This window comes from Coregonus clupeaformis, unplaced genomic scaffold (assembly GCF_020615455.1).
Source record: "Coregonus clupeaformis isolate EN_2021a unplaced genomic scaffold, ASM2061545v1 scaf0440, whole genome shotgun sequence".
Taxonomy (NCBI): Eukaryota; Metazoa; Chordata; class Actinopteri; order Salmoniformes; family Salmonidae; genus Coregonus; species Coregonus clupeaformis.
The window spans coordinates 209,895-229,248 of NW_025533895.1; the positions used below are offsets into that span (position 1 = coordinate 209,895).

The 19,354-nt window shown below is 44.1% G+C and overlaps 1 long non-coding RNA gene across 1 annotated transcript in view; it reads left to right on the forward strand.

Annotated features, from left to right (window-relative positions):
* The window catches only part of LOC123484755, a 58,315-nt gene extending 42,500 nt beyond the window's left edge, over positions 1–15,815 (forward strand). The window contains exon 3 of the long non-coding RNA XR_006658675.1: positions 15,532–15,815. This is a non-coding gene — a long non-coding RNA (uncharacterized LOC123484755). The remainder of the gene's footprint in view (positions 1–15,531) is intronic.
* Positions 15,816–19,354: the final 3,539 nt, after the last annotated feature.

Here is a 19,354-nt window from a genome sequence, read left to right on the forward strand (position 1 = left end):
TCCGCCTTGATTGTCCCTCGAGATAGTCTGATTTATCCACCATTGTTCTCATGGATTCACACACAGAACTGATGTCCTCTCTCAATGACTTACAGATTGCTGTCATCTTGCCGTTCCCCTGTTTCAACTCATCGAGCTGACCCTGGGAGAACTGCAAACTGTTCTTCAGGTCCTGGACCTCTCTGGTCAGGTCGTCCATTCTTTTATTAGTTGAATCCACCAGTATTTGGACAAAACACTTGAAGCTATTTTCTTGTTGTTGTAACAACTGCTTGTAGAACTATTTTCGTTAGTTTAAATGACCCTTCACGTGTGATAGAGAGATACCACTGTCCTCGACAACGGTACTCCCGCCGGCTTTGGTCTTTGTCATGGTAGCTAGCAACGTAGGTTACGCTGTTACTCCTCGCAGTTCCAGACAGGGCATGTCACAGGGAAGATTGAAAACAACAAACAGCAGGGATCTAGACATCCACAAACCCGGGACAAACCTGGGACAATCCGCTGTGAAACTTGTCAACGCTATCTTGGACGTCCCTCACTCTTAGAAAAAGGGGTTCCAAAATGGTCCTTCAGCTGTCCCCATAGGATAACTATTTTTGGTTCCAGATAGGACTCTTTTGGGTTCCATGTAGAACCCTCTGTGGAAAGGGTTTACTTTACTACCAAAAGGGATTCTTCAAAAGGGTTATCCTATGGGGAAAGGAGGTGCTCTTATTCTCCATGGACTTTACAGTGTCCCAACACTTTTTGGAGTTAGTGCTACAGGATGCAAATTTCTGTTTGAAAAAGCTAGCCTTTGCTTTCCTAACTGATTGTGTATATTGATCCAGCGGTCCCCGATCACTGTCCCTCCTACTCTACCATTAACAATCACCAGCTGGAGCTGGCTCCCCCCCCAAATCCTTCCAAAGCCTAGAACAGGGTTCTTCAATTCCGGTCCTGGAGGGCCGAAACACCTCTGTTTTTCATCCTCTCCTTCTAATCAGGGGCTAATTCAGACCTGGGACACCAGGTGAGTGCAATTAACTACCAGGTAGAAATAAAAAACAGAAGTGTTTCGGCCCTCCAGGACCGGAATTGAAGAACCCTGGCCTAGAAGGTTCACTGTAGGGCGACCACACACTAGGGACAGACAGAGACACCTACTGGTCATCCAGGGACAGACTGACTACAGATACACACACACTGGGAACGAAAACATATGATACACACACACACACACACTAGAAGAGGAAGCTGTGAGTTACCTGGGATACATTGAGGAATCACAGAATTGCTCAGATGGGCTTTCCACTTTCCGTCTGATTTTCTATTTTATTTTTATTTTATTTCACCTTTATTTAACCAGGTAAGCCAGTTGAGAACAAGTTCTCATTTACAACTGTGACCTGGCCAAGATAAAGCAAAGCATTGCGATAAAAACAACAACACAGAGTTACATATGGGGTAAACAAAACAGAAAGTCAAAAATACAACAGAAAATATATATACAGTGTGTGCGAATGTAGAAGCTCAAACTGTTTGGGCACAGACCTGGATAGTATAATAGAGCTCTGCAGGCTATCTCTACAGTAGATTGCAACTCCACCCCCTTTGGCAGTTCTATCGAGACGGAAAATGTTGTAGTTGGGGATGGACATTTCTGAATTTTTGATGGCCTTCCTAAGCCAGGATTCAGACACTGCTAGAACATCAGGGTTGGCGGAGTGTGCTAACGCAGTGAATAACTCAAACTTAGGGAGGAGGCTTCGGATGTTAACGTGTAAAAAAACAAGGCTTTTACGGTTACAGAAGTCAACAAATGATAACGCCTGGGGAGTAGGAGTGATACTGGGGGCTACAGGGCCTGGGTTACCCTCTACATCACCAGAGGAACAGAGGAGGCGTAGAATAAGGATACGGCTAAAGGCTTTAAGAACTGGTCTTCTAGTGCGTTGGGTACAGAGAAAAAAAGGGGCAGATTTCCGGGTGTTGTAGAATAGATTCAGGGCATTATGTACTGGCAAGGATATGGAAGGATATGAGTACAGTGGAGGTAAACCTAAGCGTTGGGTAACGATGAACGAGATAGCATCACTGGAGGCACCGATTGAGTCGGTCTCCGCGTGTATGGGGGGTGGGACATAGAAGCTGTCTAAGGCAGGTTGAGCTGGGCTGGGGGCTCTACAGTGAAATAGTACAAGAAGAAATAACCAAAACAGCAATAAGCAAGGCATATTGACATGGGAGAGAGGCATAAAGCAATCACAGGTGTTATTCGAGAGAGCTAAGACAACAGCTGGTAATGGCGACAAAGTTTGGGCTGAGGCTAAACATAAACAGGATGCGGTACCAAGATAAAGGAACAGTCCAGCAGGCATCAGCTGTATAGCTGAGTTATCATAAGGTCCGGTGAACAGCAATAGGAGAGTTCGGAGGTAGGTCGGGGGCTGCTACAGCACTGGCGAGCAAGAGGCCAAGCTTGCGTGTGCTAGCGGGCCGGGGCTAGCAGATGGATCTTCGTGGTCGACGTCGTAACGGGAAGCCTGTTGAAACCACATCAGACGATTTCGTCGGCAGACCAGTCGTGTTGGATCGGCAGGGCTCCGTGTCAACACTAGGAGGTCCCGTCCGGTTGACAGAGAGGTAGATAGCCGGGGGATGGGCCTGGCTCAAGGCTAGCTCAAGGCTAACTGGTGCTTGCTAAGGGGCATTGGTAATTAGCCAACGACAACAGCCATTTGGTTGCAGCTAGCTGGTTGCGATGATCCGGCGCTAGGGTCCAGTGATTCCGGCAGAAAATCCGATATGCTCTGGGTCGATAGCACGCTGTGCAGACTGGCCGACAAATTGTCCAGGCTAGAGCCAGAGCTGGCTGGTGGGAACTGCAGGCCACGGACAATGTTGAAGACGCTAACGGTGGCTAATAACAAGTAGCCATTCGGTTGCAGCTAGACTAGTTTCAGCTTAAGGTTCTTGATAAAAGTAATAAAGAAATAATAGAATCCTTTCCACGTTGGGTGAGGCGGGTTGCAGGAAAGTATATTTAGTTAAAGAATGAAAAGTAAAATTGAGACATATATACAAAATAGACAAAAAACTAAAATAACTGGCTATTTACACAAGGACACAGAAAAAAACACGACCGCACTGCTACACCATCTTGGAACTCACTGATGAGCATGTGAAGTTAATTGATAAACGTGAGAGAGATGTCATTCCACAATACATACATTAGGCATTGAATAGTTGGCGCTATTTCATAAATTAAAAATTAGAGAAGTTGCGGTTGACGTCTTGAAAAAAATTAAAAAACATTCTGGCTTTAAAGACAGTTTACAAGGACTAATAACTCACAATAACAGACAACCCACTGGGCACAGACATTTGGTTGAGTTGTCAACTAACATGAATTCAACGTGAAATCAACAAAACATTTTAACATGTCATTGGATTAAGGTTAAAAGTTGTGAAAAAAAGACAAAATTCCCTTACTTTGTTAACTTTTTTCAAATCCAATCAGTTTTCCATGATGATTCAACGTCGTCCCATTGAACTTTTTTGTTGAAATGATGTGGAAACAACATTGATTCAACCAGTTTTTGACCAGTGGCAATACAATACCAAGACAAAACAACTACTCAGTGGCGAGTAGTACAAATACTCAGACACATTCACAGGTTGTTATAATTATCAGGGTTGGGCTAAACACAAGAGAGGACAAACCGATGTCACTCTAGTGAAGAATATAAGGATGATTTTAGTCTGACTTTTAGCCCCTTCAGGAAGAGTGTAGAATGGCTCATTGCAGCAGAACTGAATAACTGTGAGGTGCTGGTTCTGAAAGCCAGATATGAACGTTACCCCTTCATTCAGCAACGGTTCAGGTTCCCCACAGCCAATCACTGCAGAGGAGACTGGAAACCAAAACTCACACACAGACACACAGCAGCTTGGATACACACGAGTAATACATAATTAGTGTCAGGAAAAAGGTGCATACGCTCTGCTACGTCCAACCGGCCTCACAGCCGCAGACCACTTGTAACCATGCCAGCCCAGGACCTCCACATCCTTTCTTTCTTATAACTCTCAGATATAGGACAGACACTTCAGAACAAACTTCCTTTAGATTTTTTGGCGGGACTGTGTAGTGAATCTGTTATTCAATGCGTTCCATATACAGTGGGGAAAAAAAGTATTTAGTCAGCCACCAATTGTGCAAGTTCTCCCACTTAAAAAGATGAGAGAGGCCTGTAATTTTCATCATAGGTACACGTCAACTATGACAGACAAAATGAGGAAAAAAAATCCAGAAAATCACATTGTAGGATTTGTAATGAATTTATTTGCAAATTATGGTGGAAAATAAGTATTTGGTCAATAACAAAAGTTTCTCAATACTTTGTTATATACCCTTTGTTGGCAATGACACAGGTCAAACGTTTTCTGTAAGTCTTCACAAGGTTTCCACACACTGTTGCTGGTATTTTGGCCCATTCCTCCATGCAGATCTCCTCTAGAGCAGTGATGTTTTGGGGCTGTCGCTGGGCAACACGGACTTTCAACTCCCTCCAAAGATTTTCTATGGGGTTGAGATCTGGAGACTCCAGGACCTTGAAATGCTTCTTACGAAGCCACTCCCTCGTTGCCCGGGCGGTGTGTTTGGGATCATTGTCATGCTGAAAGACCCAGCCACGTTTCATCTTCAATGCCCTTGCTGATGGAAGGAGGTTTTCACTCAAAATCTCACAATACATGGCCCCATTCATTCTTTCCTTTACACGGATCAGTCGTCCTGGTCCCTTTGCAGAAAAACAGCCCCAAAGTATGATGTTTTCACTCCCATGCTTCACAGTAGGTATGGTGTTCTTTGGATGCAACTCAGCATTCTTTGTCCTCCAAACACGACAAGTTGAGTTTTTACCAAAAAGTTCTATTTTGGTTTCATCTGACCATATGACATTCTCCCAATCCTCTTCTGGATGCACTCTAGCAAACTTCAGACGGGCCTGGACATGTACTGGCTTAAGCAGGGGGGACACGTCTAGCACTGCAGGATTTGAGTCCCTGGCGGCGTAGTGTGTTACTGATGGTAGGCTTTGTTACTTTGGTCCCAGCTCTCTGCAGGTCATTGACTAGGTCCCCCCGTGTGGTTCTGGGATTTTTGCTCACCGTTCTTGTGATCATTTTGACCCCACGGGGTGAGATCTTGCGTGGAGCCCCAGATCGAGGGAGATTATCAGTGGTCTTGTATGTCTTCCATTTCCTAATAATTGCTCCCACAGTTGATTTCTTCAAACCAAGCTGCTTACCTATTGCAGATTCAGTCTTCCCAGCCTGGTGCAGGTCTACAATTTTGTTTCTGGTGTCCTTTGACAGCTCTTTGGTCTTGGCCATAGTGGAGTTTGGAGTGTGACTGTTTGAGGTTGTGGACAGGTGTCTTTTATACTGATAACAAGTTCAAACAGGTGCCATTAATACAGGTAACGAGTGGAGGACAGAGGAGCCTCTTAAAGAAGAAGTTACAGGTCTGTGAGAGCCAGAAATCGTGCTTGTTTGTATGTGACCAAATACTTATTTTCCACCATAATTTGCAAATAAATTCATAAAAAATCCTACAATGTGATTTTCTGGATTTTCTTTTCTCAATTTGTCTGTCATAGTTGACGTGTACCTATGATGAAAATTACAGGCCTCTCTCATCTTTTTAAGTGGGAGAACTTGCACAATTGGTGGCTGACTAAATACTTTTTTTCCCCACTGTAGCTTAGTAGAACCCCCCCCCCATTTAGACATGGCTTAGACTGTTATGGGTTAACCGCTAGGCTACCTGCCATCTGTTGATCAATTGAGCTTTAGTGTGGTTAAAATGTGCATCACATTAGTAATCAGACAGCAGATTAAAATTGCATCTCTTACTACACCTCCATTCATGCTTATGAAGAAAATCCCTCCCCTCACTTCCTAGTCATCCAGATACAAACAGACAGATTCAAAACATTCAATAGACACAACTAGCCAGAGGCCAACAAAAACTCACCAGATTGTTGAATAAATCCAATTTATGTCTGGGATATATAATCTAAGAGTGGCTATTGTAAAGGTGAATTAGCAAGAGCTATAGAGATGAACTCTACTCAACCCTGCACCATAGAGACTACTGCCCTATGTACAGTCGTGGTCAAAAGTTATGAGAATGACAATATTAATTTTCACAAAGTTTGCTGCCTCAGTGTTGATGATGGCAATTTGCATATTCTCCAGAATGTCATGAAGAGTGATCAGATTAATTGCAATTAATTGCAAAGTCCTTCTTTGCCATGAAAATTAACTTAATCCCCAAAAAAACATTTCCACAGCATTTCATCCCTGCCACAAAAGGACCAGGTGCCATCATGTTAGTGATTGTCTTGTTAACACAGGTGAGAGTGTTGACGAGGACAAGGCTGGAGATCACTCTGTCATGCTGATTGAGTCAGAATAACAGACTGGAAGCTTTAAAAGGAGGGTGGTGCTTGAAATCATTGTTCTTCCTCTGTCAACCATGGTTACCTGCAAGGAAACACATGCCGTCATCATTGCTTTGCACAAAAAGGGCTTCACAGGCAAGGATATTGCTGCTAGTAAGATTGCACCTAAATCAACCATTTATCGGATCATCAACAACTTCAAGGAGAGAGGCTCAATTGTTGTGAAGAAAGTCCAGCATGCGCCAGGACCGTCTCCTAAAGTTGATTCAGCTGCGGGATTGGTGCACAACCAGTGCAGAGCTTGCTCAGGAATGGCAGCAGGCAGGTGTGAGTGCATCTGCACGCACAGTGAGGCGAAGACTTTTGGAGGATGGCCTGATGTCAAGAAGGGCAGCAAAGAAGCAACTTCTTATCAGGAAAAACATCAGGGACAGACTGATATTCTGCAAAAGGTACAGGGATTGGACTGCTGAGGACTGGGGTAGAGTCATTTTCTATGATGAATCCCCTTTCCGATTGTTTGGGCCATCCGGAAAACACCTTGTCCGGAGAAGACAAGGTGAGCGCTACCATCAGTCCTGTGTCATGCCAACAGTAAAGCATCCTGAGACCATTCATGTGTGGGGTTGCTTCTCAGCCAAGGGAGTGGGCTCACTCACAATTTTGCCTAAGAACACAGCCATGAATAAAGAATGGTACCAACACATCCTCCAAGAGCAACTAATCCCAACCATCCAAGAACAGTTTGGTGACGACCAATGCCTTTTCCAGCATGATGGAGCACCTTGCCATAAAGCAAAAAAGATAACTAAGTGGCTCGGGGAACAAAACATCAACATTTTGGGTCCATGGCCAGGAAACTCCCCAGACCTTAATCCCATTGAGAACTTGTGGTCGATCCTCAAGAGGCGGGTGGACAAACAAAAACCCACAACTTCTGACAAACTCCAAGCATTGATTATGCAAGAATGGGCTGCCATCAGTCAGGATGTGGCCCAGAAGTTAATTGACAGCATGCCAGGGCGGATTGCAGAGGTCTTGAAAAAAAAGGGTCAACACTGCAAATATTGACTCTTTTATTGACTCTTAAACTGAATGTCATTGTCAATGAAAGCCTTTGACACTTATGGAATACTTCTAATTATACTTCAGTGTACCACAGTAACTACTGACATAAAGATCTAAGAACACTAAAGCAGGAAACTTTGTGGAGACCAATACTTGTGTCATTCTCAAAACTTTTGACCACGACTGTACATAGTCATTGAACCTGGTCACTTTAACGATGTTTACATACTGTTTTTACCCACTTTATACTATATACTGTATTTTAGTCAATGCTCATCATATACAGTATAACTAGTGCTGTACACACCTTTTCTATTCATATACTGTCCATAATGTCTACACACACCATCATATCGGACTCTGACATTGCTCCGTATAATATTTCTATATTTCTTCATTCATTTATTTATATTTTGGGGATTTGGGTGTATTGTTTTGTATTGTTAGGTATTACTTCACATATGCATTTCACTACAACCGTGATAACATCTGCAAAATCAGTGTACTCGACCAATAAAATGGTATTTGATTGGTCCATTCATCACTGTTTCGATCTTGGAATTATTTTGGAGTGGACGAACATGCATAGGTAGCCTACTTTTTCAAGTAATTTGTTGTTTGACAATAAGATGAAAACATCATGACTGGTTGTGTTCATGCCAAATTAAAAGGTAATTAAAAAAATACAGTTAAACGACTATTAGGCCCATAAATGTATTTTGTGCAGGTCCAGTGAAAAAAATAGAGACCCCTGAATGTCACTGTATAATTCGCTCTTGGGGGAAAAGAACGGGTGTGACAGTAACAGAAGAGGAAAAGAGGAGGGGAGGACCTAAAGAGCTTATGGCCATATTGACTTCACTTCATGTATCCCTTTCTGAAGACCTTGTCTGATTAACAGAAAATCCTAGCTACATACTAGCTACAGTAAGAAAATGAAATCCTGTTGTTTTCCTGTCTCTTATTAAGAGGTCGAGTATATGTAGGAGGCAACCAAACAATAGAATAGTAGAATACAGGTGCAAGTTCGAAATTTGGTTGTGCAACAGCAGTTTTTCTCTTGTTTTGTCAGTCACTGACAGCTAGTCTACCCCATTATCTAAACTTGTAGTAATCATGGCCGAATACTGACCGGGCACACAGGGCACGTGCCCAGGGGCCCTCACCTCCAAGGGACACCATTGATTTTGTTAGTCACTCTCACTTAGATATCATTAACATGGGATAAATCATGGCAAAATGGCAGGAAATAAGCTTTAAATGGCACAACATTTTTCTCTCAGCAGTCAAGAGGGGGGGCCACAAAAAAGTTTTGCCTGCTTGGTGCCCCCCCCAACAAAATCTTGCTTAGGGCCCCCCCCTAACCAAATCTCGCTTAAGGCCCCCAAAAGGCTAGAGCTGGCTCTGGCAAGGGTAAATCTAAGCACTGGCTGTAGTGTTATAGGTTCAGCGGTGTGTCAGAAATATTTTTGCTATTTTTACAGTTGCTGGCGGTGGCACGAAAGGGATGGGTTTTTGATGAATAAACAAGTTGTGGGTGTGTTGAGGCTTGGACAATCTAATCAAATACTATTAGAAACGAAGCAACAACTTGCTTTAAATAGGATATGTCTAAATACAGTTACAGGCACCATAATTCCTCCCCGTGGGGGTATAATACAGACAAGACAACTGAGACTATGAGGGTTTTACGCACATCCAAACTTTTCACAGGCGCTGGATAAATGGCGGCAGGTAGCTTAGTGGTTAAGTGCGTTGTGCCAGTAACCGAAAGGTCGCTGGTTCTAATCCCCGAGCCGACTAGGTGAAAAATCTGTCGATGTGCCCTTGAGCAAGGCACTTAACCCTAATTGCTCCTGTAAGTCGCTCTGGATAAGAGCATCTGCTAAATGACTAAAATGTAAAATGATAAAGATCCAACATAAAGAGAAAGGGGGAATGTCCACTCCTTTATACTGCTTGCAAATGTAATATTTTATAAACATCATGGAACCATCTTACATATCATATTTGCTTTTCTCCAGAAATAGCAGACGAAATTGCATTGCATTCGAGCAATGTACGATACGTTATCAGCATAGACCCATGGACGGTTAATATTTCTAATAGGTTTGGTTTTTAATCAAATGAAATGAAAAACAATCAATTTGATTTTTAAACCAACAACTATTTCTAAATAGGATCGGGTCAGAAGCATGATATCATAAATTGCTTTTCTCGTTCCATGGCTTAAATCTGTACGCATAACATTTGCACGTCTATACAAACTACTAGGCTCCTGTCAATTGTATCATTGCCAATGTGCAAGGTGATATGGCATTATAGGAGGATTTAATAGTTTGGAGGAGTGCGCGTGTCTTTGGTAATCGGACGAGTGATGCTCTTTGAAAATGGGGCTGGATAGCGAAATGATGTCAATGACGTGCTCTGGGACCTCCTCGACCACAGCGTCTTCGTATATTTGGATGACATCCTAATATTTTCAAAGGACATGAGTGAACACCAGCAGCACATTCGGTAGGTCCTCCAATGCCTTCTCCGTCACCAGCTCTATGTCAAGGCAGAGAAGTGCGTGTTCCACACGAAGACAGTCTCCTTCCTGGGGTTCATCGTCACCCAGGGGACCTACGGATTGACCCAGCCAAGGTCAGCGCGGTACTGGATTGGCCCAAGCCCTCCTCCCTCAAGCAACTACAACAGTTTTTAGGGTTCGCTCATTTTTATAGGCAATTTATTTGCAATTTTAGCCGCTCCCCTGACAGCCCTCACCCAGACGAGCATGCACTTCTTCTCCTGGACCCCGGAAGCGGGGAATGCGTTCGATGCGCTTAAGCGGCGCTTTACATCGGCCCCGGTCCTAGGGCATCCTGATCCGTCCCTGCCGTTCATTGTGGAGGTGGATGCTTCAGACGTTGCGGTGGGGAAAATCCTGTCCCAGCGGTTCCTCACGGACGGTAAGACTCACCCCTGCACGTTTTTCTCCCGCCGGCTGTCCCCGGCAGAGCGGAATTACAACTTGGGGAACAGTGAGCCGCTAACGGTCAAGCTCGCCCTGGGGGAGTGGAGGCATTGGCTAGAGGTGTCCGCCCATCCATTCGTCGTATGGACTGACCATAAGAACTTAGCCTACATTCAGGGGGCCAAGAGGCTCAACTCGCGCCAGGCCAGGTGGGTGTTGTTGTTCACCAGGTTCCGGTTCACGATCTCATACCTGGTGGAGAGGGACGACCCCATTGTCCCCAACGCCCTGATTGCTGCCCCAGTTTCGTGGGGAATCGATAGGCTGGTCAGAGCAGCACTACGGCGGGAGCCCAATCCGGGCGGAGGTCCATCGGGGAGGATGTACGTACCCAAGGTGGCTCCCTCGCGACTGCTTCAGTGGGCGCATGTGTCCGACCTCACCAGCCATCCGGGGGTCGCCAGGACATTGGAGTTCCTGCGTAGGAGGTTCTGGTGGCCATCAGCTGAGGGGATACGTGCGCCTTTGTGGCCATTTGCCCGGTGTGCGCGCGCACGAAGAGCTCACGTCAGCCTGTGGCAGGGCTGCTCCGAGCTATCCCCAAGCGCCCCTGTTCCCACATCTCGCTGAATTTCATTTCCACCCTACCCCCCTCTGATGGATACACAGTCATCCTGGTCATTGTGGACTGGTTTTCGAAGGCTGCCCACTTAATTTCCCTTCTCAAACTCCCGTCGGCCCGGGAGAAGGTTAAGTTGGTGGTGCAGCATGTTTTCCGGGTCCACGGCCTTCCCCAAGATGTGGTGTCGGATCGGGGCCCTCAGTTCGCCTCCAGGTTCTGGAAGGCGTTCGCCACCTGCCTTGGCGCCTCCGTCAGCTTGTCTTCCGGCTTCCATCCCCAGTCGAACGGGCAGACGGAGCACGTCAATCAGGATCTGGAGTGGGTGCTGAGGTGCTACGCCTCCAGCAACCCAGCTATGTGGAGTCAGCGACTGGCGTGGGAGTACACCCAGAACACCCTTCTTTGCTCGTCCACTGGCCTGTCCCCCTTCCAGTGCAAATATGGGTACCAACCCCCCCTTTTCCCCGAGCAAGAGGAGGAGGCGGCGGTCCCGTTGGTCCAGGCCCACATCAGTCGCTGTCGCCGCACCTGGAGGCAGGTACGGGCGGCACTTAAGCGGGCCTCTGTCAGGTCTCAACATCAGGCCAACCACAGGCGTCGCCCGGCCCCGGTTTTTTGCCCGGGACAGAGGGTGTGGCTCTCCACGCGGGATCTTCATCTCCGCGTGGAGTACAGGAAGCTGTCCCCCCGGTTCATCGGGCCATTCTGAGTGGTCCGGCGAATCAACCCAGTGGCCTACCGCCTGCAACTTCCCCCCACCATGCGGGTGCATCCCACATTCCATGTGTCCCACCTCAAGCCCGTCGCCACCTGTCCCCTGGCTCCCCCGCTGCGCCTCGTCGGAGGGCAGCCGGCTTTTACTGTGGACCAGATCCTGGACTGCCGGCGGGTGGGGAGGGGTCTCCAATTTCTGGTGGACTGGGAGGGTTATGGGCCGGAGGAGTGGTCATTCTGGACCCAGGGCTGATAACAACATTCCGGCTGGGGCCGTTCGTCGGGGGGCTCTGTTACAGGAGGGGTGTCATCCTCCGACAACCTTAGGCACCTCCTCACTCACAGTCTGGACTAATCATCATCCTATTGGTGTCATCTGTGTCTACCTGTTCACCTGTGTATTTATGCCCTCACTTTCCTGTGTTCCCTAGCTCAGTTTTCTCTGCTAGTTTCTCTATGCTCAGCAGTACTAATCAGTGTGTGATCAGAGAAGTATGTACAGGTACTCGAGAAGTGTTCTCCCTGTTTCTTTATTATTTCAGTCATAGTTACTATTTTGTATTTTGGCTGTCAGCCTGTTTTTGGAGACTTATTTGCTCCACCTTTCTTTCATCGTGTTAAGTCCGTTGATTTGTATCCTGGCTTCGGGACCACCAGTAAAGATCCTTGTTTCACCATCTCTGCCTATTGCCTACTGCCTATCCTGCACCGCACCTGGGTCACACCTCACACCAACCCTTACAGAAGTATGCAGGTACGTGAATTGTGAATAATGAATAAGTATGAGGGCAAAAACCTCCAAAATATTTCAAAGCACTCTCAGTAGACCATTTACCCCATTTATTCATAGGCTAGTTGGCTAATGGCCAGGATAAGAAGACGCAACTATGCGATGCTGCTAAACCATGTTAGACAAGTAAATTGCCGAACCTGGCGTTAGGGCTGGAAAATGCTAGTGCGACAGTTTTTACATGACGAAATTGCAAATTAACGTGTGTTTGAGACTTTTTATGCCTCCTCATTATTACCGCCAGCCGAAAATAGAGCCCATGGACTGGATCTACTATCTACACAACACTCTGGTGAGTTGGTGTCAGATCACTCTCCAGATTTATCCTGTTAATTGGTTTGAATCGATTGGAATCCCTGTGGTTGTAGTGTTCATTTTCTTTTATTTAATGTTAAGGGACCATATTCTGTAGCTCAGTTGGTAGTGCTTGGCGCTTGCAACGCCAGGGTTGTGGGTTCATTTCCCACGGGGGGCCAGTATGAAAATGTATGCACTCACTAACTGTAAGTTGCTTTGGATAAGAGCATCTGCTAAATGACTAAAATGTAAATGTAAATACAATTCCATTATGTCTTATCTGTGTGTTGAAGGCACCTGAAGAGTTAAAGGTGCAATATGCAGAAATGCTCTGCCATTTCCCCGTTGCAAAAATTCTAACAGTTCGCCTAATCTAATTTTATTTGACAAAACAAGCAACGTATAGTGTAGATAATCATTGTACCATCTAAACCGCTATGAAATATATTTTCAATAACCAAAAATACACACTTTTACACTCAACATATGCTCCTGCTACTCTGTTCTTTATTTTACTCTTATCTTTATTTTTATTTTACCTTTATTTAACTAGGCAAGTCAGTTAAGAACAAATTCTTATTTACAATGACGGCCTACACCGGCCAAATCCGGACGACGCTGGGCCAATTGTGCACCGCCCTATGGGACTCCCAATCACGGCCGTTTGTGATACAGCCTGGAATCGAACCAGGTGGTCTGTAGTGACGCCTCAAGCAATGAGATGCAGTGCCTTAGACCGCTGATGCCTAGTCACTTTACCCTGCCTTCATGTACATATCTACCTCAAATACCTTGTACCGCTGCACATTGATCTGGTACTAGTACTCCCTGTATATTGCTCCATTCTTGTGTATTTTATTCCTCTTGTGTTACTTTTTTCTTTTGATTATAATTTTTAAACTGCATCGTTGGCTAGGGCTCATAAGCAAGCATTTCACTGTAAAGTCTACACCAGTTGTATTCGCCGCATGTGACAAATAACATTTGATTTGATATTAGTTTTGGGTTCCAGTCTCTTCTACAGTGATTTGCTGTGGGGAACCTGAACCATCGCTAAACCGTTGCTGAATGGAGGGGTGACGTTCGTATCTGCCTCTCAGAACCAGTACCTCTGTCATTCAGTACCACTGCAATGAACCGTAATACACTCTTCCTGAAGGGGCTAACGGTGAGACTTTTATAGAAGATCATGAACGGTGCAGGAAAGTAGTGAATTCTAAGCAAACTACTGCTACTGTATTGTAAACTACCACTACTGTGTGGAATAATATTAATAGGAGGGTCGTTCCACCAATGGGTGCCTTTTGAGTGCTGTAAGTTGAAGAAAAAAAAACAGAAGAGAAAAAACACATTTGAACATTCTGTCATAATCCTTAAGAGTCGATTGACACACTTTTTTCTATGGGCTGCGTCTCAATCAATCACATCTGCCTAGGACGAATGGCCTTCCACATCTGAGGTGGAAAGTGTCAGAGCTACAGCGCTATTTGTCAAAACAGGACACATCCCGAAAATCGGTCTTCTCACAAACTTCTGTAGCGTCAGAATGGTTTGGCCTACATTCTCACGAACACGATGGGGGTCTCCGCTTTGCTCTATGACCCCCACAAGCCCCACGAGTCTCGTCTGAAGTCGGTACCGCCAATGTGCCAACTTCTGTCTGTAGTGTCCGAACTGTTTGGGCTACAAACTAATATGACTCCACTATAGAAAGGGGAGAGTCTTACGAACACGATGATGTTCTCTGTTTTTCTCCCCCACACGTGTCACGGGACTCGTCTGAAGGTAACCCAGTACCGGTTTCAAAAATGAATGGAAGTATGGAAGTAGTTTTGTGCTAACAAAAAAAGGGGTTAAATATGTGTTAAAAAATATATTATTGCTATTATGAACTGGTTATAAACGTAATTAGAACAGTAACATACCTGTTGTATATGGCCTCATATACCACGGCTTTCAGCCAATCAGCATTATATATATACACTACCGGTTTTTATTGAAATTCACACAGTTTTATGTCTTAATGTACTCTAAAATTAAAGCATAGAACAAATAAACAATTGGAGACAAAAAATGAATCATGGAACAGCTGTAAGTTGTTAACCCGTTACTTGTTCCCTGAAAAAGGCATTTTTTTCCATTTTTTGGTAGCCTAAACTTCTTTTTTTTTAACCTCTGGCAGTTTACCACTTAACTTTGTACCATTTCACGTTATTCACTGGACTTGAACTGCTTGAATTTCAATAAAACTTGAAAAATGGGGGTGTTCTAAAACTTTTGACTGGTAGTGTATATATATTTCCTGCTCTTTCTTATATCTCCTAGATATAGGACAGACACTTCAAAACTGCATTCCTTATGATACATTTTTTTACTGTTTATTTGCCATTTATGAATGTGTTATTGAATGTGTTTCTATGAGCTATAGTAGTAAAGGCCAAATATACCACGGCTAAGGGCTGTATTCAGGCACTCTGTGTTGCTTCTTGCATAAGAACAGCTCTTAGCCATGGGTGCATAAGAACAGCCCTTAGCCATTGTACATTGACCATATACCACACCCCCTCGGGCCTTATTGCTTAAATATAACACAGTTGAAAGAAACCCTCCTCTTCTCCTCTCCTAGTGTGCGGTCATCCAGCGGTGTCCCTGGAGAGTTACCAGAGGGTTCTGGGTGGGGATGTTGCTCCTAACGCAATCTTCCCCTGGTATGCTCAGTTCAGAGTCAAAGACAGAGTAATGAGTGGGCCGCAGTGATCAGAGACCCGTGGGTCATGACCTCTGAACTGACCAAGGAAGACATTAAGGTAACGGTCATACGATGCTGTATGGGCCCGAATTTATGCCTTTCCTACGCACTTCTTGTCACACCCTGATCTGTTTCACCTGTCTTGTTCTTGTCTCCACCTCCCTCCAGGTGTCGCCCATTTTCCCCATTATCCCCTGTGCATTTATTCATGTGTTTTCTGTTTGTCTGTTGCCAATTCGTCTTGTCTCGTCAAACCTACCAGCGTGTTTTTTCCCGTACTCCTGTTCTTTCTAGTCCCTGTTTTCTAGTTCTTCCGGTTTTGACCATTCTGCCTGCCCTGACCCTGAGCCTGCCTGCCGTTCTGTAACTTTCTGACTCTGCCCTGGATTACTGACCTCTGCCTGCCCTGACCCTGAGCCTGCCTGCTATTCTTTACCTTACTGACACTGCCCTGGATTACGGACCTCTGCCTACCCTTGATCTGTCGTTTGCCTACCCCCTGTTTTGTAAATAAACATCTGTGATTCGAACTGTCTGCATCTGGGTCTTATCCTGAGTTCTGATACTTGTCAGTATTTGGTATTCAGACTTATTTAGTCGAGTAACATGCTCTGCAAGTGTGGCTACCCTGCGTGCTTTGCATACATTTCATTCAACCACTGAAAACCCTCCCACTTGCTTGCCAACATATTTTCTCGTGGAGTTTTCATTCAATGGGGTTTCCTGTACATTTATCTTAAGCCATCCCTTTAAATACGGTGCACCTTTAATTATCATTTTGTTTAGTATTCTATCAGAAAAAGGACATGTTTGACTTTCAGAAAAACATATTGGTCAAGCTCAGGTACTTACAAAATTTTGGGGTGCATTTTCCAATTTGTTAGGCACATAATCCTGACAGGGTGGAACCTAACAGGGTGGAAATGTTGAGCCTAAGTTAGCCATAGCTCTGTGAGTAAGCAAGATTGAGCTAGCATAATGGTGAACACTTGAACTTGATTTTAACTTCCCTATCAAACATATTTTAACATTTAGATGATTACATTTTTTCTCTATAATTTAGCCAGGGTGGACATTTATGAGTGGGACGTACAGACTTACAACATGAAACATGGACAAATAGATGCAACTGAGTGTTTATATTTATTTAGCTTTGCATCATTGTTTTCCCACCAAATAAATTATGACACTTCCTGAATGTGGTGTCATTGTAGGAAGGGGATGTTTTCTTAAATGGAGAATTCCAACAAACTAACAGTGTTGAAAGTGATATCAGGAACACACAGAACATCTTAAATAAAATAATAACAAATACAATGATCATGAGAAACTGTATTGATGAAAGACTTTAACTAGGACTATAAAATAATGAAGAAAGATTTTAAACATTTTATTATTTAATGGCTTATATTTCTTGTGGAAGTTGATAAATAATACCTGGGGACATGGCCAAAATGCCTACATCCACTGACAAAAAGTGTTTAAAATGCATAAAATTCACTTTCAGAATCCATATTTTTGTGTTTTTAAGGTAAAGGACACCTGACCTTATATTTAAAGTCTTTTGGAATCAACATTTTACAGTAAATAAGAAGTGATATTTCCTGGGGACAGAAAAGGCACAACATGATAGGAATGACCCTGCTACGTGTGGTCTGAGTTCCATAATGATTCATTATTGCACAACGTTAGCCTAATATGATCCACGAATGCTAGCAACCCTCAGGAACAATTTACAAGAACGTGACAGAAAAAAGAAAGGTAAACTGAATGGAATGGAATGGAATGATGCAAAGATACATGTATGGGTATTACTGACGGTGGCTCCAGATGGTGGCTAATATTTAACATGGAAAAAAGGAAAAGGAGTAAAGCCCGGGCATATACTCATAACATTGTAAAGGGCATACATCAACTGGGCAGGTTCAACCCTACAGAAGCCTTGGGTCTCCAAATTTCATCCAAGCAAATTGAAGGCACACAATTAGAATTCTGAATAACAGCACAGCTATTTATATCCTATTTCACTGCGCAATACATGTCATGTTGATATGATTTTCAGTTTGCTTCCTTATGGCTGGACAAATCATCTAAAACAATTGCTTTGTGTATTTGCAATCCTCTTCTCCAAACGGATTACTCATTTACCTAGCTCTTATCAATAGATCTAATTAAGTTGTAAATTACAGTGCATGGAGAATGGTGTTATTTCTATGGGAAAAGTAGATGCTTTTTCCACTTGGAACTGGTAGGTTTGCTAGACCTTATTTATGGTTTCCTCACGCTTAAAGGTGGTGGAATTATTAGGGAATTAAGTCAAGATCAGAATATGGTGTATCTGTAGACACACCTCCGCCACACCTTCATTTATTTGAGCTCCACCTCAAACAAATTACAGATACTTTTGGCCAAATGAAGATAATGACATCGGCCTGATCAAACTCCAACAGCCAATCACATTCAACGATTCAGTGATGCTACTGTGTCTGCCAGCAGCAATTGCTAAATACACCCCTGGGAAGATTGGGTAAGAGAGAGATTGTAGCCATTGCTGACCAATGATGTTGCAAGAGCATGATATACCGACCACCAACCACTGGTTTTGAGGTTAATTTCATTCAGCGGATGTTAATTTAATTCAGTATTTAACTCTCTCTCTCTCTCTCTCTCTCTCACACTCCCTCTTTCTCTCCAGGGTTTGGTGTAGGAGTCGTGACAAAATTTCCATTATAAGCTGGGTGGTTTGAGCCCTGAATGCTAATTGGCTGACAGCTGTGGTATATCAGACCGTATACCACGGGTATGACAAAACATTTATTTTTACTGTTCTAATTACATTGGTAATCAGTTTATAATAGCAATAAGGCACCTCTGGGGTTTGTGAGAATTGGCCAATATACCACGGCTAAAGGCTATGTCCAGGCACTCCACGTTGCGTCGTGCGTAAGAACAGACCTTAGCCGTGGTATATTGGCAATATACCACACCCCCTCGGGCCTTATTGCTTAAATAAGCTCCAATATGTCCAGCTTCCTGTAGTGGATCAGGAAACATGCAGAGCTGCTGTTGCCCCGAATGATAGTGGACACAACTGGGACATGTTCTGTGCCGCATTACTTGGGGGGGCAAGTCTAAATGTACAGGGGACAATGGAGGGGTGTACGTCCTGAAGGAGGCTGAACATTTCTGGGCAGCAGGGATCATTAGCTGGGCAAAATGATGTGTACAACCAGGCCAATATGGGGTAAACACCCACATGGCTAACTACATATACTGGATCAAGAACACCATGAAGGAGAACTAGACTAATATGAGTTGTAGTGGCAATCAATGACGTCTGTTCTCTCAACATCTGTCTTTCTGTGTCATTAAACATCTTATAAAGTGGAACCTCTATTTATTTTGCACACTTCCAAATAAATCTCACAATATATTAATAATATTTCATTTATGATGGCAACACACTGTAGGCTTAGAAAAGAAAAGCTGGACACATTTCCGAGGCTCAGATGCAATGAATGCACTAAATACCAACGTTTCCACAGCTAAGCTGCCTTCATCAGGGTTTTATCTATCTAACATACTGTAGGCTGTCATATCCCATAACTAAACATGTGACCAGGGATGTAGTTTAAAAAAGGTAGATCATCTGAATACTATAGTGGATAGTGTTTAGTGTAATCTTAATGAAAAGGTCAAC